The sequence below is a fragment of the Bubalus kerabau genome, chromosome 1, assembly GCF_029407905.1.
Source record: "Bubalus kerabau isolate K-KA32 ecotype Philippines breed swamp buffalo chromosome 1, PCC_UOA_SB_1v2, whole genome shotgun sequence".
Taxonomy (NCBI): domain Eukaryota; kingdom Metazoa; phylum Chordata; class Mammalia; order Artiodactyla; family Bovidae; genus Bubalus; species Bubalus kerabau.
Genome location: NC_073624.1, coordinates 17,939,039 through 17,967,021, shown reverse-complemented (window position 1 = coordinate 17,967,021; position 27,983 = coordinate 17,939,039). Strand labels below are relative to the sequence as shown.

Here is a 27,983-nt window from a genome sequence, read left to right as displayed (position 1 = left end):
AATAAAACAATAAAATTGTCACTTCTGAGGAAAAAAAAAAATTGATAACAAATACCAAAAAGCAAAAATTCAAAATCTCCTTTCGAAGACCATGGGCTGCTTTTCTGGATGCCTGATGTCCCCTGCCAGCATTCAGAAGTTGTTTTGTGTAATTTACTCGGTGTTTAAATGTTCTTTTGATGAATTTGTGGTGGAGAAAGTGGTCTCCCTGTCCTATTCCTCCACCATCCCAGAACAAGTTTCCCAGGAGGCTTACTGTATTCCTTTGGTGGGATTTTGCTTCTCTGATTCTTTTTGATGTCTTATTCTCTTGTAGATGTCTGCACATTTAAAAAAGCAGTCATCTGTACCAGAATCTATATTATGATTTCAGTAAGGAAAGCCTTTCACCTCTGGGTAGGGGAACACTGGAATGTTCAGCAGGGTGCCAAAAGCAGAGGCATAAGTTGGCACTGGGTCTGGGAGGACATGAGATCCGTTTGGCTCAGGCTGCTAATGTCCATAGCATTGACAAATGTGTGGTGTCTTGCAAGTGTTGCAGGGGGCTTGCTGTCACTGGAATGGTTGTTGGTATCCTCAACAGTGCCTCTGGCTCCAAAGCCTAGAAATCAAGACCAGCAGTGGTGGTGGCCAGAGGCAATGGGGTGCACACATTAGGCTTTAGGGGCCTGTTGCAGGTGCCTCTGTGGGGGGAGATGATGGTTGCAGGTGCTCAGGTTGTGGGAAGGCCTAGGAAGGCAGCAAAGACTGAGACCAACAATGGTTCATTGCCCAAACTCATGTCCATTGAGTTTGTGGTTCTATATGACCATCTGATCCTGTGCTGCTCTCTCCTTGTCCTTCAGTCTTCCCCAGCATCAGGGTCTTTTCCAACGAGTCAGCTCTTTGCACCAGGTGGCCAAAGTATTGGACCTTCAGCCTCAGCATCCATCATTTCAATCAAAATTCAGGATTTATTCCCTTTAGGATTGAGTGGTTTGATATCCTTGCTGTCCAAAGACCTCTCAAGAGTCTTCTCTAGCACCACAGTTTGAAAGCATCCATTCTTCAGCACTCAGCCTTATTTATGGTCCAACTCTCACATCCATACATGACTGACTACTGGAAACCATCATCTGTGCTGTTATTTATTCTTTCAGGGGTAAAATCTGCTGCATCTGTCTGCAGAGAAGGTCACTGTGAACTGTGATTTATCCTGTCATGTGGTTGCTATTGGTCCTTTGCTCTTCTTTCTTATGTCTAGCCATCTCTATAAGACTGGCTCAGCTTTTCAGGTCTGCGTGAAGCGAACCTGAAGCAGGACTTTCATATGGTGCCCCCAAAGGCTAGGGACACTGGTTACTCAGCCTGCTCTTACTCTCCTGGTGAGAGAAATTCTGAGTGATGCTGGCTTGAAGGATGGAATGATGCCACCAAAATGAGAGTGTCTTGGCATAGTCAAGCTTCTTAGAGTACTCCAGATCTTTCTGGAGCTGTTTTTATTGCTGATCACTGTCTACCTTTCGGTCTTTTTTTTTAAGAGGATGGAGGCTGCTGTCTCCTACATCAGCATTTTGTTAATGGCACGTTTGAGGTCTTTATTCCTTGAGAGACTGGTTTTGAGTGTAGAATTTTAGGTTGGCAATTTTTTTTTCCTTTCGATAAATTAAAAGTTTCAATCTACTCTACCCTGGCATCTCTTTTTGTTCTTGGGGATTTAGATGTTAGTATAGGTGTTTCTCAATTTTGTATACCTAATCTTTATCTCAGTGTTTTTCTTTTTGTCAATGTTCTGCTGTTATTGCCCATTTTAGTAAAAGTAAGTTAGGTTCAGGTCAGTTCAGTTCAGTCGCTCAGTTGTGTCCAACTCTTTGTGACCCCATGAATCGCAGTATGCCAGGCCTCCCTGTCCATCACCAACTCCCAGAGTTCACTCAAACTCACGTCCATCGAGTGGGTGATGCCATCAGCCATCTCATCCTCTGTCCTCCCCTTTTCTTCCTGCCCCCAATCCTTCCCAGGATCAGAGTCTTTTCCAATGAGTCAACTCTTCACATGAGGTGGCCAAAGTACTGGAGTTTCAGCTTTAGCATCATTTCTTCCAAAGAAATCCCAGGGCTGATCTCCTTCAGAATGGACTGGTTGGATCTCCTTGCAGTCCAAGGGACTCTCAAGAGTCTTCTCCAACACCACACTTCAAAAGCATCAATTTTTCGGCACTGAGCTTTCTTCATGGTCCAACTCTCCCATCCATACATGACCACTGGAAAAACCATAGCCTTGACTAGACAGACCTTTGTTGGCAAAGTAATGTCTCTGCTTTTCAATATGCTTTCTAGGTTGGTCATAACTTTCCTTCCAAGGAGTAAGCGTCTTTTAATTTCATGGCTGCAATCACCATCTGCAGTGATTTTGGAGCCCCCCAAATTAAAGTCTGGCACTGTTCCACTGTTTCCCCATCTATTTCCCATGAAGTGATGGGACCAGATGCCATGATCTTAGTTTCTGAATGTTGATCTTTATGCCAACTTTTTCACTCTCCTCTTTCACTTTCATCAAGAGGCTTTTTAGTTCCTCTTCACTTTCTGCCATAAGGGTGGTGTCATCTGCATATCTGAAGTGATTGGTATTTCTCCTCGCAATCTTGATTCCAGCTTGTGCGTTTTCCAGCCCAGCGTTTCTCATGATGTACTCTGCATATAAGTTAAGCTAGGTATGTTGTAGTAAAAAATAAAAAAAACCCAAATTTATCCTTGTATGACAAGTTCTGTTCACTTTGGCAGGACTTCTGCTATCATAATTCTTCAAGCACTCAGGCTGTTGAATGCTCCACAATTTCATTATGCTACCACTGTAACACAAGGTTTCAGTATTTGCTGTGGTAGAAAAATATACTGGCTGTTTCTGTGTGGAACTGACATCATTTGTTCTTGACTTCATTGAATGATCCAGATCACAGGGTTATGCTTAACTTCAAACAGTGGAAGGAAGTATTACTATTTCCACATGTTCATAAAGTGTTGCTGAACACTAGTAATGTCTCCATCTATGATGTTCTTACAAATGAACTCCTTTTTATATGCAGAAACCAGAGTTGTCTAACTTAATTGCTAAAGTGACATCTGATCACTTTTGTCAAATTCCATTTGTTAGATGCATGTTACTAGGTACATTTGAGTGTGGATTACACAAGGACATGAACACCAGATGTCAGGAATAGCCAGGACATTTTAGAGCCTGTTTCCACAGCCCTCTGTTTCTAAGCTGGATGAGATGCTCCCTATGGACAGGGAAGTAGAGGGAGGATTCCTCCCTGGATCCCAGGCCATGAGCTGTAACTGAGTCAAAGAAGCTGGGCCCTAGTAGACTTGGGCACATCTACAGGGAGGGCAGCATCCAGAGTTTCTGAAGGCCTGTCCTTGGTGGTGTCCCTGGAGCTGCTTCTACAGGCTCATGAGAAACACCTGGTGCCTCCCTTCCTGCTCCAGGTTCAGTGATGGCACAGTGGGAGCCTAGAGTTGGCCACAGTGGGAATATTTATACCACCGAAGTCAACAAATACTATATACCATGCACTTTTTTGCTCCTCAGAGAACTAATATTTTAAATACTTATATCACTGCAAATCTCCTAAAATCTTTCCTGTGTCCTGTGTCTGTGTCTCTTTTGCAGCTCTGGAGCTGAGGTTGAAGGATGGAGCCCACCGCTGTGAGGGGAGAGTGGAAGTGAAGCACCAAGGAGAATGGGGCACAGTGAATGATCACAACTGGAGCTTGAAGGATGCATCTGTAGTGTGCAGACTGCTGAGGTGTGGAGCTGCCATTGGTTTTCCTGGAAGGGCTTATTTTGGACCAGGACTTGGCCCCATTTGGCTTTTGTATACTTCGTGTGAAGGGGTGGAGTCAACTGTCAGTGACTGTAAGCATTCTAATATTAAAGACCGTCGTAATGATAGCTATACCTATGATTGGGATGCTGGAGTAGTCTGCTCAGGTAAGTCCTGTCTGGTCTGTGTGGGGATCTCTAGCAGGAAAAGCCTCTGTCTTATTACCAGAATGACTAGAGATTATGGATACAGCCTTTAGAGCATACTTGGGTGAAGGATCATTGTGATGTGTCACAAGAGGCAGAAAGCTGAGGTCAAAAGTTTCATACACATACAGCTTCTAGGTTCGACTTCTGTGATGTAGTCTCATCATGGTAATTGTTCCGTTTTCTTTGATGTAATGATCACTAGGGTGTGGCTACATGGTGGGGGGAGGGGTCATAGAAGAGTTGTGGGCAACAAGGTTTATCATACTCACAGGGTCTAAATGTCAGAGTCACACACTCCATCAGGTTGGTATGTGGAGGATGTGACAATAGAATAGGCTCAACCAAGCAATGGTGACCCTAAATGGCATGTGAAGACTCGTGGACAAATGACCATACTGGGGGTCAAGATGCAGTTACACAAGGAAAAGGTGTGAAGGGATTTCACTGGCGCATTTAAATGTCCCTAGGTCACAGTCAGAGGAAGCCAGAAGTGGGAATCATGGCAGGGAACAGTCTCATCACACTGGTGCGCCTGATCAAGAGAGTGGGGAGCTCACATCACATTTGTAGGGATATTGAGGGAGTAGGAAAATGAAGTCTTGAAGTTTACAACACAATACCTGAAGCACATCACATATATGAGTTAGTGAAACTAAGAGGACCTGAAGTGACTCCTAAGAAGTGTTCAGTGCTGTCTAAATGTGTCAGGTATGACCTAAATAAATCAAATCCCTTATGATTATACAGTGGAAGTGAGAAATAGATTTAAAGGACTAGATCTGATAGATAGAGTGCCTGATGAACTATGGACGGAGGTTTGTGACATTGTACAGGAGACAGGGATCAAGACCATCCTCATGGAAAAGAAATGCAAAAAAAAAAAAAAAAATCAAAATGGCTGTCTTGTGAGGCCTTACAAATAGCTGTGAAAAGAAGAGAACTGAAAAGCAAAGGAGAAAAGGAGAGATATAAGCATCTGAATGTAGAGTTCCAAAGAATAGCAAGAAGAGATAAGAAAGCCTTCCTCAGAGGTCAATGCAAAGAAATAGAGGAAAACAACAGAATGGGAAAGACTAGAGATCTCTTCAAGAAAATTAGAGATACCAAGGGAACATTTCATGCAAAGATGGGCTCGATAAAGGACAGAAATGGTATGGACCTAACAGAAGCAGAAGATATTAAGAAAGGGTGGCAAGAATACAGAGAAGAACTCTACAAAAAAGATCTTCATGACCCAGATAATCACGATGGTGTGATCACTCACCTAGAGCCAGACATCCTGGAATGTGAAGTCAAGTGGGCCTTAGAAAGCATCACTATGAACAAAGCTAGTGGAAGTGATGGAATTCCAGTTGAGCTATTTCAAATCCTGAAAGATGATGCTGTGAAAGTGCTGCACTCAATATGCCAGAAAATTTGGAAAACTCAGCAGTGGCCACAGGACTGGAAAAGGTCAGTTTTCTTTCCAATCCCAAAGAAAGGCAACACCAGAGAATGCTCAAACTACAACACAATTGCACTCATCTCACACGTTGGTAAAGTAATGCTCAAAATTCTCCAAGCCAGGCTTCAGCAGTATGTGAACCATGAAATTCCAGATTTTCAAGCTGGTTTTAGAAAAAGGCAGAGGAACCAGAGATCAAATTGCCAACATCCGCTGGATCATTGAAAAAGCAAGAGAGTTCCAGAATAACATCTATTTCCGCTTTATTGACTGTGCCAAAGCCTTTGACTGTGTGGATCACAATAAACTGTGGAAAATTCTGAAAGAGGTGGAAATACCAGACCACCTGACCTGCCTCTTGAGAAACCTATATGCAGGTCAGAAAGCAACAGTTAAAACTGGACATGAAACAACATACTGGTTCCAAATAGGGAAAGGAGTATGTCAAGGCTGTATATTGTCATCCTGCTTATGTAACTTCTATGCAGAGTACATCATGAGAAACACTGGGCTGGAAGAAGCACATGCTAGAATCAAGATTGCTGGGAGAAATATCAATAGTCTCAGATATGCGGATGACACCACCCTTATGGCAGAAAGTGAAGAGAAACTAAAAAGCCTCTTGATGAAAGTGAAAGAGGAGAGTGAAAAAGTTGGCTTAAAGCTCAACATTCAGAAAACGAAGATCATGGCATCTGGTCCCATCACTTCATGGGAAATAGATGGGGAAACATTGGAAACAGTGTCAGACTTTATTTTTGGGGGCTCCAAAATCACTGCAGATGGTGATTGCAGCCATGAAATTAAAAGACGCTTACTCCTTGGAAGGAAAGTCATGACCAACCTAGAAAGCATATTGAAAAGCAGAGACATTACTTTGCCAACAAAGGTTCGTCTAGTCAAGGCTATGGTTTTTCCAGTGGTCATGTATGGATGTGAGAAAAGGACTATGAAGAAAGCTGAGTGCCGAAGAATTGATACTTTTGAAGTGTGGTGTTGGAGAAGACTCTTGAGAGTCCCTTGGACTGCAAGGAGATCCAACCAGTCCATTCTGAAGGAGATCAGCCCTGGGATTTCTTTGGAAGGAATGATGCTAAAGCTGAAACTCCAGTACTTTGGCCACCTCATGTGAAGAGTTGACTCTTTGGAAAAGACTCTGATCCTGGGAAGGATTGGGGGCAGGAGGAAAAGGGGACGACAGGGGATGATAAGGCTGAATGGCATCACCCACTCGATGGATGTGAGTTTGAGTGAACTCTGGGAGATGGTGATGGACAGGGAGGCCTGGCGTGCTGCAATTCATGGTGTCAAAAGTGTCAGACACGACTGAACGACTGAACTGAACTGAAGTGTGTTTGACATGTGCAAAGTTGGATACAGTAAAGACAGCAGTGAAACTATGGTGTGAGTGGGTAATCACAGTATTTGTCAGGGGCTTCTAGTTGTTATCACAATTGCAGATTGGATGTCCAGGATATTAATCCCATCAGAGCAGCAGGGCTGGAGGAAGATATTGTCAGTTATCACAGTGAATTCCCTAAGGTAAGAGGCTGGGCTTAGGGGAGTATCATCCCATCTGATGAGACAGGGCAGCCCTGAGGTCATCTGCAGTAGGCCCTTAACACCACAGCCAGTCAGCTATTGGGTGTTATGTCTAGGAAGATCTTTGGAAAAGTGATCTTTCTAATCTCACCTTCAGCATATTTGATGATTCTAGTTGAGGCCCTTAAGGAAACAATTCTTTTCCTTTTTAAAAAGTACTTTATTGTTGCAGGATATAAAATCAACACACAGAAATCCCTTGCATTCCTATACACTAATAATGAGAAAACAGAAAGAGAAATTAAGGAAACAATTCCTTTCACCATTGCAATGGAAAGAATAAAATACTTAGGAATATATCTACCTAAAGAAACTAAAGACCTATATATAGAAAACTACAAAACACTGGTGAAAGAAATCAAAGAGGACACTAACAGATGGAGAAATATACCATGTTCATGGGTTGGAAGAATCAATATAGTGAAAATGAGTATACTACCCAAAGCAATTTATAGATTCAACGCAATCCCTATCAAGCTACCATCAGTATTCTTCACAGAGCTAGAACAAATAATTTCACAATTTGTATGGAAATACAAAAAACCTCGAATAGCCAAAGCAATCTTGAGAAAGAAGAATGGAACTGGAGGAATCAACCTTCCTGACTTCAGGCTCTACTACAAAGCCACAGTTATCAAAACAGTATGGTACTGGCACAAAGACAGAAATATAGATCAATGGAACAAAATAGAAAGCCCAGAGATAAAGCCATGCACATATGGACACCTTATCTTTGACAAAGGAGGCAAGAATATACAATGGATTAAAGACAATCTCTTTAACAAGTGGTGCTGGGAAATCTGGTCAACCACTTGTAAAAGAATGAAACTAGAACACTTTCTAACACCATACACAAAAATAAACTCAAAATGGATTAAAGATCTCAATGTAAGACCAGAAACTATAAAACTCCTAGAGGAGAACATAGGCAAAACACTCTCTGACATACATCACAGCAGGATCCTCTATGACCCACCTCCCAGAATATTGGAAATAAAAGCAAAAATAAACAAATCGGACCTAATTAACCTTAAAAAGCTTCTGCACATCAAAGGAAACTATTAGCAAGGTGAAAAGACAGCCTTCAAAATGGGAGAAGATAATAGCAAATGAAGCAACTGACAAACAACTAATCTCGAGAATATACAAGCAACTTCTACAGCTCAACTCCAGAAAAATAAATGACCCAATCAAAAAATGGGCCAAAGAACTAAATAGACATTTCTCCAAAGAAGACATACAGATGGCTAACAAACACATGAAAAGATGCTCAACATCACTCATTATCAGAGAAATGCAAATCAAAACCACTATGAGGTACCATTTCACACCAGTCAGAATGGCTGCGATCCAAAAGTCTACAAGTAATAAATGCTGGAGAGGGTGTGGAGAAAAGGGAACCCTCTTACACTGTTGGTGGGAATGCAAACTAGTACAGCCACTATGGAGAACAGTGTGGAGATTCCTTAAAAAACTGGAAATAGACCTGCCTTATGATCCAGCAATCCCACTGCTGGGCATACACACTGAGGAAACCAGAATTGAAAGAGACACGTGTACCCCAATGTTCATCGCAGCACTGTTTATAATAGCCAGGACATGGAAGCAACCTAGATGTCCATCAGCAGATGAATGGATAAGAAAGCTGTGGTACATATACACAATGGAGTATTACTCAGCCATTAAAAAGAATACATTTGAATCAGTTCTAATGAGGTGGATGAAACTGGAGCCTATTATACAGAGTGAAGTAAGCCAGAAAGAAAAACACCAATACAGTCTACTAATGCATATATATGGAATTTAAAAAGATGGCAACAATAACCCTGTGTACGAGACAGCAAAAGAGACACTGATGTATAGAACAGTCTTATGGACGCTGTGGGAGAGGGAGAGGGTGGGAAGATTTGGGAGAATGGCATTGAAACATGTAAAATATCATGTATGAAATGAGTTGCCAGTCCAGGTTCTATGCACGATACTGGATGCTTGGGGCTGGTGCACTGGGATGACCCAGAGGGATGGTATGGGGAGGGAGGAGAGAGGAGGGTTCAGGATGGGGAACACATGTATACCTGTGGCAGATTCATTTTGATATTTGGCAAAACTAATACAGTTATGTAAAGTTTAAAAATAAAATAAAATTAAAAAAATAAACAGAGGCATGAATAAACAATACTAGGAATAAAAAAAAAAAACAAAAAGTACTTTATTGAGGTATGACTGACATACAAGACTGCTTGATAAGTATACATACATTTGTGAAACTGTTACAACACTTATGTCATAAATCTATTCATCTCTTCAAAACATTTCCTTCCATTCTCTTTTTCATTCTTATTAAAAATAATTATTTTCAAGGTGCATTTGAATTTTAGTTAGAAGATTTTGTTTTAAACAAACCTGTTTTCTGGCATCTCAAGTAAACTTCCTCATTGTCACAAAGTCCTAATGATGGTTCCAACTGCAGATAAATTTATGGAAACACTACAGGTGTCTCTACCATATTTTGATAAATCAGCATCTGAATGAAAATGGAGTGTGTGATGTTGGAACTTTGTGTGAAATTAGAAGTGCCAATGTTACCATCCTAAGAATACTGATGTCTTGATATTATTTCAGTTAAGATACACTTAAAAGTAGAGAATTGAAGAGTGCTCTGATATTTAAGCACTGATTGTGGTTTGTATTCCCTGACTACCATTGCTCTAACTTAGGCTCTCACATTTTTATGAATGGCGCCAGGTTTCTTCTATTTCTCTTTCTGTAACTAGTTTCCTCCCCCTGTTCTGTCTTTTCTGTATTTTCAGACATGTTTTAATGATGTGAAGAGAAGTCAAAGTGGTGGTGATGTAGCAAGATAATATTAGAATAGCATGTCTTTTCATTATCTTAATCAGAATTGAACACCTAGGAGTCAGGTATGGAAGAGAAATTTCAGCCTCAGTAGTGGATTGTTGGAAGTGAAGTACCATGTTTAGGAGAAATCTAGAGTAGAAACAATGACCCAAGAAGAATCTAGAGAAGCTTGTTTGAAATAAGGAGATTTTGTGGGGTTCAGGAAAAGGATTTGGGAGGGGCTATACAAATTGAGAAGGACTGTGGTGCAAGTGTGCTAATTTGCTTCAGTCCTGTCCTACTTTTTGCAACCCCATGGACTGTAACCCACCAGGGTCCTCTGTCCATTGAATTTTCCAGGCAAGAATAGTGGAGTGGGTTGCCATTTCTTTCTGCAGGGATCTTCCTCACCCAGGGATCAAACCTGGGACCCATACATTGCAGACAGAGTCTTGATTATTGTCCTAACCACCAGGGACTACAGTACTGAAGTGCAAAATGGTGAGGGGATGAAAATACAAGGATTGCAGGAGGGGAGTTCAAGGAGATCAAGATCCAGGTCAACTCACACATTCACAGTGTAGCCTCTGTGTTACCCTTCCTTCCTGCCCTCCTTCCTTCCCTCCCTCTCGTGGGAGTCATTCCTGAGCTCTGTGGTAGTGCTAGCATTTGGAGGTTGACGTTTTCTTAGTGGATTCTGTTTATTTAACAAATATAAGATTACTCATATTTCTCTCTTTTTTGTATCAGATTTTGGTGAGTCGTACTTCACAAGTAATTTGTCTTCAAGGACTTGGTCCATTTTATAAAAAGTTTTTCAAATTAGAATAACACTGTTTCATATCTTATCTCTTTAGATGTTGGCAAGATCTAAGTAGCACTGGTTCATATCTCATATCTTTAGATGTTGGGAAGATCCATAATGATATTCCTCCTTTTGTTACTGGTTTTGTTAATGTGTATTCCCTCTTTTTTTCTTAATTGGTTTTGCTAAAAGATTATCGGTGTTAATGTTCTTTTAAAGAGAATCACTAATGGACTCTGTTGATTTTCTTGATCATGTATTTGCTTTCTACTTAATTGATTTCTATACTCAGTTTTCATTCCTCTTTTTCAGTTATGGTTTTCCCTGATACCTCAGTTGGTAAACAGTCTGCCTGCAATGCAGGAGATCCTGGTTTGATTCCTGGCTTGGGAAGATCCCCTGGGTGGGAAGAAGGGATAGTTTACCCACTCCAGTATTCTTGGGCTTCCTTTGGGGTTCAGTTGGTCAAGAATCCACCTGCAATGTGGGAGACCTGTGTTCGATCCCTGGGTTGGGAAGATCTCCTGGAGAAGGGAAAAGCTACCCACTCCAGTATTCTTGCCTGGAGAATCCAAGGACTGTATAGACCATGGGGTCACAAAGAGTCAGACGTGACTGAGCGACTTTCACTTTCACTTTTCAGTTATGATTGTTGTTGCTTTTGTAGATTCTTCAGGCTTGGATCATTTCCTTCTGTTTCTATTTTTATTCTAATGTAGGCATCATGGAAACTTCAAGGTAATAAATTTTCTTCTAAGCAACTTTCTTTTTAACCCACCAGTTTTGATAGTATATAATTTCTTTTGTATTTTATTACCATAAAATATTTCTATTTCTCTGAGTGTATTCTTTGTCTTACACTCTGATTTTGTATGATATTAATATAGATACTATACACAGCCTACTCTGATTTGTGTTTGCATGGTATATAATTTTTTACCTCTTTAATATGTTTCTGTGTTTATATTTACACATATATATATTTATAGACAGTACATTGTTTTGTCTTATTTTATCTGGTCTGATCATCTTGTTTTTTATTTGGAGTACTTAAATTATTTACATTTAATGTAGTTGTTGATATAATTGAAATTAAGTGTACTTGCCTGCTATTTGTTGTATCTTTTTTTGTTCCTATTTTAATCTTCAAGTTTATTTTATTATTTTATTTTAAATACTCTATTGGTTTATTAATCATATAAGATTTTTAGGAGTTTATAATGCTGAATTATTTTTTCATTTTTAAAATAATTTTTATTTATTTCTGGCTGTGCTGGGTCTTCACTGCTGCATGGGCTTTTCTCTAGTTGTGGAGATCAGAGGCTACTCTCCAGTTGCAGTGCTCGAGGTTCTCATTGCGGTGGCCTCTCTTGCTGTGGTGCACAGGCTCTATGGTGCACAAGCTTCAGTAGTCATGATCCATGGGCTCTAGAGTACAGGCTCACTAGTTATGGTGCACACCGGCTTAGTTGTTCATTGGTATGTGGGATTTTCCTAGACTAGGAGTCGATTTTCCTAGACCAATGTGTCTTCTGCATTGTCAGGTGGGGTCTTCAGCACTGAACCACCTGGGAAGCCCAATGTTGAATTATTAATCTTTAATTACATGTTACTTTGAGATGATATAATGTCACAACATGCAATGTCAGTCACTATAGTTTTCTTCCACTTCCCTGTTCTTGGGTTTGGTGCTATCATTGTCATACATTCTACTCATGAATTTATTATGAATCTTATAGTTTGCTGCTGATATTTTTTGCCTTAACTCTTCTAATAGAGAACCAAAGTTTAGCACAGTCTATAGCTTTGAGAGGATCCATGTTTTCACCTGCTGTCATCTCCCTTTAGCTTGAAGAATTTTCTGAGGCAGTTTTGTGTAGTGTGTGTCTGGTGGCCTCCACTTCTATCATCTCTCATTTACCTGAAATCATTTTAATTTTCTTTCAGTTTTGAAAAGTATTTTCTTGGGTGATTCAATTCTAGGTTAACAAATGCCCAACCCCAATACTTTACATATGTTTTTACATTGTCATCTGACTTTCATTGCCTCCGACAAAAAGTCAGCAAGTAATATTTATCCTTTTGTTCCCTGTATATAATGTGTCAAACTTCCCTGGCTGCTCTTAATATATTTTTGTTTTGTTTATTGAATTTCAGTAATTACATTGTCAGATTTTCTGAGAATGGTTTCACTATCTTGTCTGGAGTTTGTTTAGCTTTTTGGATCAGTGGGTTTACAGTTTTCAGTAAATTTGGGAAAATTTCATTTATCTTTTCTTAATATTTTTCTACACATCCCTTATTCTGAATCTCCAAATACACATATTTTATATATTTTTATATTATCCCACATGCCATTGAGTTTCCATTCATATTTTCTGCCATTTTACTCTCTTTGGTTCAGTTTAGATAGTCTCTACTGCTGTGTTTTACTTCCCAGTTCTTTTATTCTGCAATGTCTAGTCTCTTGTGTAATTAATCCAAATGTTCATTCCAATACTATATTTTTCAGTTTCAGAAGTCTCATTTGTTTATTTTTCCTAATTTTTCTCCCTGTTTATTTTTATGCTTCATTAAGCATATTGATATTAGGGGTTTAAGGACCTCTTCAGTCAATTCAATCATTTCTGTAACTTCTGAAGCTGCTTTAAATGATTGTTTTAAAAAATGTGTTATGTGTTACATTTCTCTCTTTTGGAAATTCTAATAATATTTTGGTTGGATTTTGGGCATCACTAAGCAGTCCTTTCCCAGGAAGAACTTCAGAAGTGAATAATCAAAACACACCCAGAAATCAGGGAATTGTACTTGGTGAATTAAATAAAGTTTTTTTTCATTGGATTATCTTCATTCAGTTCAAAATGTGTTCCGTTGATGACCAAATGATGAACTTTTATTTTGGTTTTCCTCCTTTAGTTTCAAAACTTCCTTGATCTCACCTTGCCTGCCATATGCCCCAGCTACATCCTACTTCTTCAGCAGTAGCTATTCTTTCTGATTTTCTTTTCCATCCATCTGTATCTTTTAAAATGGTGTTTGCTTATCTGAAGTGGGAGAAATGAGAAAGAATAGCAGCTTAGGTAGTAGATGGGAGCTGAGGGTGATGTAGTATGCTAACAACCTATTCAATGAGTCTTTCCCACAAATATTTGCATATTGTATCCATATTGAGGCTTTTTCAACTTGAAACTCTCCAAATTACAGCTTGTTTGCTCACTTCCTCTTCCTCTTCCTTCTTCTTCCTCCTTCTTCTAGAATTGTAAAACATTCAACATGCCATCTTCTTTTAGAATTATAAAACATTCATGAAATAAATTAAAGACAATATGATCAATAGAAAGTCATTCTGTGCTTCTGGCCTGGAAGAATTAATATTGTTAATATGCTTATACTTGTAAAGTGATCTACAGATTTAATGAAAGTCCTATCTAAATCCTAAAGACATTCTTTATAGAAATAGAGCAAACAATCTTAGAATATGAGCATGTGGTTTAATTTTTATATATTCATGAATTTCCTATTTTCTTATCATTATTGAATTTTAGTTCCATTCCATTATGTTCATGTAAGATACTTGGAATTATTTTAATATTTTTAAGTTTGTTAAGACTTATTTGTAACCTAGCCTGGAGATTATTCCATGTGCGCTTGAGAAGAATGCATATTTTTCTGTGGTTAGAATTAGTACAATGATAGCATTAAAATCAATTATTATCAGCCCTTAGCATTTTCTATGAGTCCTGTTTGAGAAGAAAAACCTTTAATAGGAGACGATCTGGAAACTGAGCTATCTGGTAAACTCCAACTGAGAACACACTCTGTCCCAGGTTCTTTGACAAATGCTAGGATTTCTTTTTTCTTTTTTTTTTTTTTGACTCAAGAAAAATATTTATTATTCTTATTTTTTTATTTGTTTGGTAGAGTCTTTTGGATTTTTTCTCTTTTTTTCCCCCTCCCCCCCCCCACCCCGTTGTAGTTATCAATTTTATTGGCACTAAGAAATCCAATTAAGCTTTTGATTTTTTTGTCCTCAGTCACATTTTTTATTGTTGTCATTAACCTCTGCCTCTACATTGGGCTTTTGCAGTTCTGTGGAGTTTTCCTCTCTTTTTTTCTCTTTTCTTCTTCTTTTAAATTCTAGGATTTCAAGAGAGATGGCTGGGACTCTCTATGACTCTCTGAGTTTTCTTAACTCATTTTCTTTCCCACTGAGGTCACTGAAGAAATTCATGGAATATTTTGGCATCAAAAAGTATCAGAAAGACAAGATGTGATGACATAAATGTGAATTAGTGATAATGTCCATATTTCTTCTCTGGAACCGTCATTCGCCTACAAGTTGGCATGCCCTCATGGGTCCCGCCTCAGGACTTTCCCTAACTTAAGTCACTTGAGGACTAGCTCCTGAGAGAGAAAACTGGTCAGAATATCAGCCCCACAAGTCCCATGAAAGCTTTCTAAACTTCTCTGGGTGCTAGGTCTCTCATCTCATAGCCCATATCCCTCTGGGTGGCTTCTGTTCTATGTATCTCTATGTTCAATGCCTTCATATTATATATTATCCTTGGATCTGTAGGTCCTAGGCTGCTAAATGAGAAATTCACTTCTCCAACAAATGCTAAAAGATGTGTTTCCAGTATTCAGCCATTCCAATGAATCTGAATTGGGCTCTGTAGTTTCTAGGCTCCTAGACCTAGGAATTCATATTTCTAACCAGTCTCAAAGTGTCTGTTCTTGGGATTCAGCCATTGCAAACTGACCTTGTAATCCTCCTGGATTTCTCTTCAGAAACCTGCTGATGAAAATTCAGTTAGGACACCAACTGTCAAAGACTCTCTACATGCTCCACTGCTAAAAAGAAAAACTTTCACACCACGGCCTGTAATGTGCGGTTTCAAGTCAGTACCATCAACACTCACTGGTTTTGTTGTTTTCTCTTAGGATTTGTGTGTCTGGCTGGAGGGGATGGACCCTGCTCAGGGCGAGTAGAAGAGTATTCTGGAGAAGTCTGGACCCCGGTGTCTGATGGGAACTTCACACTCCCCACTGCCCAGGTCATCTGTGCAGAGCTGGGGTGTGGCAAGGCTGTGTCTGTTCTAGGACATGAGCTCTTCAGAAACTCCAGTGCCCAGGTCTGGGCTGAAGAGTTCAGGTGTGAGGGGGAGGAGCCTGAGCTCAGGGTCTGCCCTAGAGTGCCCTGTCCAGGGGGCACTTGTCACCACAGTGGAGCTGTTCAGCTTGTCTGTTCAGGTGAGATGCAGGTCAGGCCTTTCACCTCTGTGAACACCCTGCTCAGGTGAGAAACTCAAGTGATTTTGCTGAAACTCTGTCTTCTTCTACCAGCATACTCAGAAGTCCGGCTCATGACAAACGGCTCCTCTCAGTGTGAGGGGCAGGTGGAGATGAACATTTCTGGACGATGGAGAGTGCTCTGTGCCTCCCACTGGAGTCTGGCCAATGCCAATGTTGTCTGTCATCATCTCGGCTGTGGAGTCGCCATCTCCACCCCCAGAGGACCACACTTGGTGGAAGGAGGTGATCAGATCCTAACAGCCCGATTTCACTGCTCAGGGGCTGAGTCCTTCCTGTGGAGTTGTCCTGTGACTGCCCTGGGTTGTCCTGACTGTTCCCATGGCAACATGGCCTCTGTGATCTGCTCAGGTAATAGAGAGGAAAGGGCTACCTGTACTCAGGATGCTCCTGGAGTGAAATGTCCCCAGTAGCAGAGAGGGAGGGAAAATGGACTTCGAAAGTTAGATATTTCATGGTGAAATGTCGATCTTCTCATTGTTCATTCATTTTTCAGATCAGGGCAAGAAATGTGAAGGGGAATAATATATTTTTAAGCAACATTGTTGCTTACATATAATCATAGAAAACAATGTAGGGGCAGTAAGTATAGACCTCAGTATGAACCCCAACCCAGAGCAACACAGAGAATGTCCCAGCACCACAGCCACTGCTGTCCCCAGTAACTGTGTCCTCCCTCCTCTAAAGGGAACATCACTTAGCTAACTTCTGCTAACATAGTGTTTTATCAATGTTTGAACTTTCTATAAAAGGATGCTGTATGTGGCATCTTTTGTATCTAATTTCTAAGCCTCAAAATTATGTTTGGGATTCACACATGATGTTTATTGTAGCACCTATTTTTTATTACTTTAGAGTATCAGTACAGAACCATGTACTGATCCATTAGACTGACAGTAGATATCTGAGCTATTTCCAGTTCTTGACTATTGCAAATATGATGTGATGACTTACCATGACAGTGTCTTTGGACGCAAATATGTGTTACTTATTTTCCATGTTTAACCCTTGGTCTTTTATTTTCATATTCTTAATCAGATGGTGTCCTTTGATGAACTTATTTCTTAATCTTATGTAAACATAACTTACCAACTTTTTTCTGTACATTTAATGCTTCTTATATACTTTAAAAAGAATTTTGCCTACTCAAAGATCTTAAAATCATTCTCTAAGAGTATCTTATGGAAATTTTTATCATTTTCCTCTTGCATATTATTGTGCATTCCTTCTGGGATTGACATCTGTGTAAGATAAGGGTCAGCTTTCATATGGACATCCAACTGACTCAGAATCTTCTTCTGAAAAGACTCTTCCCCACTGCAGTGCTGCCTTCGTCATAAGCAGAAGGGCAAGTATGTCTGTCTTATTTGAGACTCTCTATTCTGTCCCATGCTATCATTTGCCTATCCTTGCTCTAATACTGTATTTTCTTAATTATGATAACGACATAGTTGTTGTTCAATTGCTAAGTCATGTCTGACTCCTGGTGACCCCATGTGACTACAGCACACCAGGCTTCCGTGTCCTTCAGTATTTCCCCGAGTTTCAAACTTTGTAGTAAGTCTGAATAATTTTAATTTACAAGAGTTACTTTATATTAACTCCTCTAACATCATTGCTTTTCTTACCAACTGTGCTGGTCGCTCTTGGTTGCTTGTGTTTTGTATGAATTTAGAAATCAGTTTGTCATTTTTCACCAAAAGAAAAGCTTAAGGGTATTTACATTGAGAATAGGCTTAGAAATTTGAGAGGAGACATAGAAATTTGAGGATGATTGACATTGACAATGTTGAGCTCCCCAAATCATTGACATAATACATCCCTCCATTCAGTTAGATCTTGAATTTCTCTCAGAGATTTTGCCCGTTTTCTACTAGGTTTTCCCTCAGTCAGTCAGTCAGTTCAGTTGCTCAGTCGTGTCCGACTCTTTGCGACCCCATGAATCGCAGCACGCCAGGCCTCCCTGTTCATCACCAACTCCCGGAGCTCACTCAGACTCACGTCCATCGAGTCAGTGATGCCATCCAGCCATCTCATTCTCTGTTGTCCCCTTCTCCTCCTGCCCCCAATCCCTCCCAGCATCAGAGACTTTTCCAATGAGTCAGTCTTCGCATGAGGTGGCCAAACTACTGGAGTTTCAGCTTTAGCATCATTCCTTCCAAAGAAATCCCAGGGCTGATCTCCTTCAGAATGGACTGGTTGGATCTCTTTGCAGTCCAAGGGACTCTCAAGAGTCTTATCCAACACCACAGTTCAAAAGCATCAATTCTTCAGCACTCAGCTTTCTTCACAGTCCAACTCTCACATCCATACATGACCACTGGAAAACCATAGCTTTGACTAGATGGACCTTTGTTGGCAAAGTAATGTCTCTGCTTTTCAATATGTTATCTAGGTTGGTCATAACTTTTCTTCCAAGGAGTAAGCATCTTTTAATTTCATGGCTGCAGTCACCATCTGCAGTGATTTTGGAGCCCCCCAAAATTAAGTCTGACACTGTTTCCACTGTTTCCCCATCTATTTCCCATGAAGTGATGGGACCAGATGCCATGATCTTTGTCTTCTGAATGTTGAACTTTAAGCCAACTTTTTCACTCTCCACTTTCACTTTCATCAAGAGGCTTTTTAGTTCCTCTTCACTTTCTGCCATAAGGGTGGTGTCATCTGCATATCTGAGGCTATTGATATTTCTCCTGGCAATCTTAATTCCAGCTTGTGCTTCTTCCAGCCCAGTGTTTCTCATGATGTACTCTGCATAGAAGTTAAATAAGCAGGGTGACAATATACGGCCTTGACATACTCCTTTTCCTATTTGGAACCAGTCTGTTGTTCCATGTCCAGCTCTAACTGTTGCTTCCTGACCTGCATATAGGTTTCTCAAGAGGCAGGTCAGGTGGTCTGGTATTCCCATCTCTTGAAGAATTTTCCACAGTTTATTGTGATCCACATAGTCAAAGGCTTTGGCACGGTCAATAAATCAGAAATAGATGTTTTTATGGAACTCTCTTGCTTTTTCAATGATCCAGCGGATGTTGGCAATTTGATCTCTGGTTCCTCTGCCTTTTCTAAAACCAGCTTGAAGTACAGCCACTATGGAGAACAGTGTGGAGATTCCTTAAAAAACTGGAAATAGACCTGCCTTATGATCCAGCAATCCCACTGCTGGGCATACACACTGAGGAAACCAGAAGGGAAAGAGACACGAGTACCCCAATGTTCATTGCAGCACTGTTTATAATAGCCAGGACATGGAAGCAACCTAGATGTCCATCAGCAGATGAATGGATAAGAAAGCTGTGGTACATATACACAATGGAGTATTATTCAGCCATTAAAAAGAATACATTTGAAGCAGTTCTAATGAGGTGGATGAAACTGGAGCCTATTGTACAGAGTGAAGTAAGCCAGAAAGAAAAACACCAATACAGTATACTAACGCATATATATGGAATTTAGAAAGATGGTAACAATAACCCTGTGTACGAGACAGCAAAAGAGACACTGATGTATAGAACAGTCTTATGGACTCTGTGGGAGAGGGAGAGGGTGGGAAGATTTGGGAGAATGGCATTGAAACATGTAAAATATCATGTATGAAATGAGTTGCCAGTCCAGGTTCGATGCACGATACTGGATGCTTGGGGCTGGTGCACTGGGACGACCCAGAGGGATGGAATGGGGAGGGAGGAGGGAGGAGGGTTCAGGATGGGGAACACATGTATACCTGTGGCGGATTCATTTTGATATTTGGCAAAACTAATACAGTTATGTAAAGTTTAAAAATAAAATAAAATTAAAAAAAAAATAAAACCAGCTTGAACATCAGGAAGTTCACGGTTCACATATTGCTGAAGCCTGGCTTGGAGAATTTTGAGCATTACTTTACTAGTGTGTGAGATGAGTGTAATTGTGCGGTAGTTTGAGCATTCTTTGGCATTGCCCTTCTTTGGGATTGGAATGAAAACTGACTTTTTCAGTCCTGTGGCCACTGCTGCATTTTCCAAATTTGCTGGCATATTGAGTGCAGCACTTTCACAGCATCATCTTTCAGGATTTGAAATAGCTCAACTGGAATTCCATCACCTTCACTAGCTTTGTTCGTAGTGATGCTTTCTAAGGCCCACTTGACTTCACATTTCAGGATGTCTGGCTCTAGGTGAGTGATCACACCATTTGATTATCTTGGTCATGAAGATCTTTTTTGTTCAGTTTTTCTGTGTATTCCTGTCACCTCTTCTTAATATCTTCTGCTTCTGTTAGGTCTATACAATTTCTGTCCTTTATCGAGCCCATCTTTGCATGAAACCTTCCCTTGGTATCTCTAATTTTCTTGAAGAGATCTCTAGTCTTTCCCATTCTGTTATTTTCCTCTATTTCTTTGCATTGATCACTGAGGAAGGCTTTCTTATCTCTTCTTGCTATTCTTTGGAACTCTGCATTCAGATGCTTATATCTTTTTGAGCTCCCCAAATCATTGACATAATACATCCCTCCATTCAGTTAGATCTTGAATTTCTCTCAGAGATTTTGCCCGTTTTCTACTACGTTTTCCCTAGGTATTTTATTTTTGATGTTACGAGTGTTTTTGTGAAAGTGTCCTGGCAATGAATTATCTTTGACTGTTTTCATCTTTTAATTTTTTTAATTTTGATGTAATTGAGACTTATAAAAGTATTGGGAAAGTAATATAAAAATATCCTGATGATCTTTACCTGGATTTCTCAATGTTAGTATAAACATTTTCTTTAATCTCTCTCTCTGTCCTTCTTTCTCTGTTCCCCTTCTGCCCCGTTTTTTCCTGAGTATGCAAAATCTTTCTGAATTAAGTTGAAGACATGAGGTTCCTTTACCTTTAGGACACTTCTGGGAATTTCCTTACAGAACCAGGGTTCAGTCAAATCTTTAAATGACTTCAGCTCCAGGTAACATCTAATTGCAGCACTGAAAGGCCTGACTGAAAGACTGCCAAACTGAGTCTTTTTCTGATTAATGACCCAAAGTCATAAGCAAAATGAAGTATATATATATATTTTCCTTTAGCTACTAAATTTTGCCTTTTCATAATGATCAAATTGCTAACATCCGTTGGATCGCAGAAAAAGCAAGAGAGTTCCAGAAAAACATCTACTTCTGCTTATTAACTACACCAAACTTTTGACTATGTGGATCATAACAAACTGTGGAAAATTCTTCAAGAGATGGGAATACCAGACCATCTTACCTACCTTCTGGGAAATCTGTATGCAGGTCAAGAAGCTACAGTTAGAACTGGACATGGAACAACAGACTGTTTCCAAATTGGGAAAGGTGAATGTCAAGGCTGTATATTGTCACCCTGCTTATTTAACTTGTATGCAGAGTACATCATGCGAAATGACAGGCTGGATGAATCACAAGTTGGAATCAAGATTGCAAAGAGAAATATCACAAACCTCAGATATGCTAATGACACTACCCTTAAGGCAGAAAGTGAACAGGAACTGAAGAGCCTCTTGATGAAAGTGAAAGAGGAGAGTGAAATAGTTGGCTTAAAACTCAACATTCAAAAAACAAAGATCATGACATCTGGTCCCATCACGTCATGGCAAATAGATGGGGAAACAGTGGAAACAGTGACAGACTTTATTTTTGGGGGCTCCAAAATCACTGCAGATGATGATTGTAGCCATGAAATTAAAAGATGCTTACTGCTTAGAAGAAAAGCTATGACCACCCTAGACAGCATGTTAAAAAGCAGAGACATTGGTTTGCCAACAAAGACCCGTCTAGTCAAAGCTATAGTTTTTCCAGTAGTCATGTATGAATGTGAGAGGTGGACCATAAAGACGGCTGAGTGCTAAAGAACTGATGCGTTTGAACTGTGGTGTTGAAGAAGACTCTTGAGAGTCCCTTGGACCGCAAGGAAATCAAACCAGTCAGTCCTAAAGGAAATCAGTCCTGAATATTCATTGGAAGGACTGTTGCTGAAGCTGAAGTTCCAATACTTTGGCCACCTGATGTGAAGAACTGACTCATCTGAAAAGACTCTGATGCTGGGAATGATTGAAGGCACGAGGAGAAGGGGACAACAGAGGATGAGATGGTTGGATGGCATCAGTGACTCGATGAATATGAGTTTGAGCAAGCTCCGGGAGTTGGTGATGGACAGCGAAGCTTGGTATTCTGCAGTCCATGGGTCACAAAGAGTCGGACATGACTGAGTGACTGAACTAATTTTGGGGGAAAAATCTGCTATACAACAATATAACCAGAACCTGAATTTCTAATCTGAAGAATATCCTCTGATCTTGCATTTTGATGTTTGTGCCTTATGCTGAGCTAATGTGTGGCTACACTTATTCTTTAGTTCTTAGTTTCTGGTAACAAGTTTTTGTGCTCTAGAAGGATTTGGTTTTTGTTATCATTTCTCTACAAAGATACACATTTTGTCAGTGCTTAATTCCACAAGCACTTGAATCATGGCTATTTAAATTCTCTGTCAGGTAACTCTAGCAGCTGAAAACTCTGGGAAATTCTTTCTAGTGTCTCCTTTTTCCTTTCTGTTTTTCATGAGATCTATTTTATATGTGTTTGTTTTAAAGATAGATATTGAAGAAATTGTAGAACTCCTTCAGAAAGAATTTTGTTTTGCTTCTACTTAGGTGTAGATTTGGGCTTCCCTGGTGGCTTAGACGGTAAAGCATCAAAGCTGGAGACGTGGGTTACATCCCTGGGTTGGGAAGATCCCCTAGAGGAGGGTGTGGCAACCCACTCCAGTATTCTTGCCTGGAGAATCAGCATGGACAGAGGAGCCTGGAGGGCTACAGTCCATAGGGTTGCAAAGAGTCAGACAAGACTGAGTGACTAAGCACAGCTCAGGGATAGATTTAGCGATAAAACATCTTACTTAACTCATTCTTACAGCAACACTTGGGTTAAAACAGAAATTGTGGTACTGTCAGAAGCAGAACTCTCCTTGGAGAAGGTGAACACTAAGATTATGATAACTTTACTTCTGGGTCACAACTTTCATCTTAGGCTCCATCACTAGGTCATTATTTCCTTTAACAGTTTCTTATTATTCAACCCTTCCAGACTTCTGATCATTGCTGTTTCTGCAGGAAATCACACCCAGGTGCTGCCGCAGTGCAACGACTCCATATCTGAACCAGCAGGCTCTACGGCCTCAGAGGAGAGCGTCCCCTACTGCTCAGGTAAGGGTCCCACAGGACAGAAGACCCTTCTCAACCCTTGGGGTCACCGCCCCATTGTCCCATTTCTCTCTCCTCAGACAGCAGACAGCTCCACCTGGTGGACGGAGGAGGTCTCTGTGCCGGGAGAGTGGAGATCCTTGACCAGGGCTCCTGGGGCACCATCTGTGATGACGGCTGGGACCTGGACGATGCCCACGTGGTGTGCAGGCAGCTGGGCTGTGGACAAGCCCTCAATGCCACGGGGTCTGCTCACTTTGGGGCAGGATCAGGGCCCATCTGGCTGGACCACCTGAACTGCATAGGAAAGGAGTCCCACGTGTGGAGGTGCCCTTCCCGGGAGTGGGGGCAGCACGACTGCAGACACAAGCAAGACGCGGGGGTCATCTGCTCAGGTCCGCGCTGCACACTGTCCACAGGCTGGGAGAGGGGTGGGGCCCTGGAGGACGGGTGTCTGAGCCCTGAGGGAGAGATGCTGAAAGGATCAGAGAAGGAGGCTTCCTTCCATGGAGCCTGTCTTTCCAGAAGATACGAAGATGAGGTGCTTTCACTTCCTCCTGCAGCAGCTGAGGTTCTGGTCCTTTCGTTTCAGCAGTGTTTCCTGGCAGAGCCTTTTCTCACAGGTTTTCTTGAAAGCAGGGCTCTCTCTTCAGTTACATACAAAAAATTTAAACCCACAGTACTAGTTTTCATTTGCTTAGTTAACAACATACCAACTAGTGGTTTAAAACAATATGTGTTTATTGCCTTACTTCTGTAGCTTAGATGTCCAGCAGGGATCTCACTGGGCTGGGATCAAGGCTTTAGCAGTGCTGCATCACTTTTGCAGCTTTAGGGGCAAATCTGTTTCTTGTCTTTTCAAGCTTCTAGAAACTGCCTACATTCTTTGGTTCATAGCCCCCTTCATCCATTTTCAGATCAGCAATGCTGCCTGTCTTCAACCATTATCCGGAGTCACATCTCTCTCTCTAACCAGAGCTAAGAAAAGTATTCTACTTTTAAAGACAGTGGGTCTAAGGATGTGGTTAGACTCAGCTCACATTGTTAATACAATATTCTAGCTTAAACTCACCATCCCACGGTCCTTATCTTAATCACATTTGTAAATCCCTCTTGTCAGATATGGTAACAGATTCACAAGTTGCAGAGATTGGGATGTGGACATTCTGGGGTTAATTATTCTGCCTATCTCCCCAGTATCCACATCACATCACTTTGACATACTCTAAAGATTTTGTCAGGGAGCAGGATTCAGCTTCCCTCCCTCACTAGCACCTGCGAAGTTTGGTCTTCCTCTCAGTTCATTTCCACTACACCATTGTGGTAGAAATAGAAAGACACACAAATGGACAAAGTCAGTTAAAAGGGAGGCGCTGTCAGTCTTGTCATCTAGTGGGTATCTCTTGAACAAGGTCAGAGATGAATGTTCACTATTTCTAGAAGAAAGGAAAACCTAGAACATCCAGGAAAGATTTTACTGTGTCCTGTCTCCTCCCCTTTCAACCTTAGAGTTCCTGGCCCTCAGGATGGTGAGCGAGGACCAGCAGTGTGCTGGGTGGCTGGAAGTTTTCTACAATGGGACCTGGGGCAGTGTCTGCCACAGCCCCATGGAAGACATCACTGTGTCCGTGATCTGCAGACAGCTTGGCTGTGGGGACAGTGGAACATTCAACTCCTCTGTTGGTCTCAGAGAAGGTTCTAGACCCCGGTGGGTGGATGGAATCCGCTGTCAGAAAACTGACACCTCTCTCTGGCAGTGTCCTTCTGACCCTTGGAATTACACTTCATGCTCTCCAAAGGAGGAAGCCTATATTTCGTGTGCAGGTAACTCACTGTCTGCTTCTGTGTGTCTGTCCCAATCCCTGTAGGATGCAGTGAGATTTGATATTTTAAAATCTAAGTGATATTTTAGTAATCTAAGTTTAATTTGGGTCCACAAAAATGACATTAAGTAAAAATGTTAGTCACTCAGTCATGTCTGACCCTTTGCGACTCCATGGACTGTATAGCCTGCCAAGTTCGTCTGTCCATGGAATTCTCCAGGCAAGAATACTGTTATGGGTTGCCATTCCCTTCTCCAGGGGATCATCCTGACCCCAGGTATCAAAATTGGTCTTCCACATTGCAGTCAGATTCTTTACCGTTTGAGCCACCAGAGAAACCTAAATGAGGTAAGGATGGAACTAATTTAATTCATATATTCCAACCTTGATTGTTAAAATTTCTGAGATGTAATTCTTGTAACATTGTACTAGTCCTAAGTGTACAACATAGTATTTACGTATTTGTACATATTGGTAAATAATCAACACATGTATAGTAATATTCATCACAACATGTAGTTACAATTTTTTTCTTATGATGAAAGCTTTAAGATGTATTTTCCTACCTACTCTCAAGTATAAAGTACAGGGTTAACTGTAGTCACCATGCTGTACATTACATCCTCATGACATTAATTTTAGACCTGGAAGTTTGTATTTTTTGGCTACCTTCACCCATCCCATTTTGACCACATTGACCCTCTGGAGACCACCAAACTGTTCTTTGCACCTCTGAACTCATTTTTCTGTTTTTTTTTTTTTTTTTTTTTTTTTAATAATGCACATGTAAATAAGACTAAATGGTATTTTTCTTTCTCTATCTGATTTAGTTCATTTAGCATAAGGCCCTCAAGTTCCATCCATATTGCAAATGGCAAGATTTTCTTCTTTTTTATGGCTGGATATATGTACATAGCAAATTTTATTTATCCATTCATCCATCAAAAAAGGCTTAATGTTGTTTGGCTATTTTAAATAATTCTGCAATGAACATTGGGTTGCACATATCTTTTTAAGTTAGTGTTTTTATTTTCTTCAGATAAATACCCCGAAGTGAAATTACTAACTCACATGGCAGTTTTATTTTTAGGTCTGAGTTTCTATTGAGGAACCTTAATACTGTTTTCCATGGTGGCTGCACCAACTTATCTTTCCCCCAACTGTGCACAAGCTTTCTCTTCTCACCACAGTCTCAAAAATTCTTGTTATTTCTTGTCTTTTTGATAAAAACAACTCTATGAGGTGATATCTCACTGTGGTTTTGATTTGCATTTTCCTGATGATTAGTAATGTTGCATATCTTTTCATGTACCTTTTCATGAACAACTGTATGTTTTCTTTGAAAAAATGTCTATTCAGGTCCTCTGCCCATTTGTAAATAAGACTGTATTCTTTTGCTATTGAGTTGTATGAGTTCTTTATGTATTCCACATATTAACCCATATCAGAAATGTATTTTGCAAATATTTTCTCTGATACTAAAGATTGTCTTTCCATTTTTTTTAAAAATATTTTTCACCACGATATCTTTGCCCTTTATTTATATATTTACCAACCTGCATGCCCTACTGGATCTTAGTTCCCCAAACAGAGAATTAATCTGGGCCGTGGCAGTGACAGCACTGAGTCCTGACCACTGGACTGCCCGGCGAGTTCCTCGTGTTGCTGATGGTGTCCTTTGTTGTGCAGAAGCTTTTTAGTTTTATGTCATCCCACTTAGTTAGTTTTGCTCTTGTTGCCTAATGCAAAAAGCCACCACCAAAACTGATGTCTATAACTTTTTCTTCCAGGATTTTTATGGCTTCAGGACTTATGATTAAGTCTTTGATCCATTTTGAATTAATTTCTGTGAATGCTACGAGAGAGTGGTCCAGTTTTATTTTTTGCATGTAGCTGTCCAGCTTTCCCAACACCATTTATTGAAGAGAATGTCCTTTCGGCATTGCATATTCCTAGTTCCTCTGTCAAAAATTAATTAACTATATGTATTTGGGTTTATTTCTGGGCTCTCTATTCTATTCTGTTGATCTCTGCACCCATTTTTATACCAACACTATACTGTTTTGCTTAATACAGCTTTGAAATATAGTTTTAAATCAGGAAACATGGCACCTCCAATATTGTTCTTTCTCAAGATTGCTTTGGCTATTCAGGGTCCTTTGTGGTTCCATACAAATTTTAGGATTGTTTGTTCCATGTCTGTGAAAATTTCCTTTGGAATTTTGATAACAAAATCCACTATCTTTCATCAATGTCTTAGAGTTTCAGTGTACAGGACTATCACCTCTTTTAAGGTTAATTTGTTCCTAATAATTTATCAGTTTTTTGTTCAACTGTAAATAGAATTGTTTTCTTAATTTTTCCTTATGGCAATTTGTTATTAGCGTATAGAAATGCAACTGATTTTTGTATATGAATTTTATATCTTATGACTTCACTGGGTGTATTAGTTCTAACAAATTTTTGTGGGGGCTTTAGGGTTTTCTATATATAATATTATGAAATCTCCAAATAGCATCAGTTTTGCCTTTTCCTTTCAGATTTGTGTGTCCTTATTTTTTTTCCTTGCCGGATTGTTTTGGCTAGGAATACCAAACCTATGTTGAATAAAAGTGGTGATTAGGCATCTTTGTCTTGCATCTGATCTCAGAGAAAAAATATTCAGCTGTTTACTGTTGAGTATGAGGTTAGCTGTGAGTTTGACATATGGTCTTTATTATACTGAGATATAATCCCTCTGTATCTACTTTATAGAGGTTTTTAAAATCAGAAATGGATGTTAATATTTCCAACTGTTTTTTCTACATCTACTGAGAGGATATGATTTTCATTTTCATTTTGTTTACTTGGTGTATCACATTGATTAATCTGTGAATATTGAACCATCCTTGCATCCTTTGGAACAAATCTCACTTGATCATCGTGCATGATCCTTTGGATGCATTATTGAATTATGT

At 40.1% G+C, this 27,983-nt stretch overlaps 1 pseudogene; it reads left to right on the top strand.

Moving 5' to 3' along the window:
* Window positions 1-27,983, top strand: part of LOC129644153 (antigen WC1.1-like) — a 70,525-nt pseudogene that overhangs the window by 11,098 nt on the left and 31,444 nt on the right.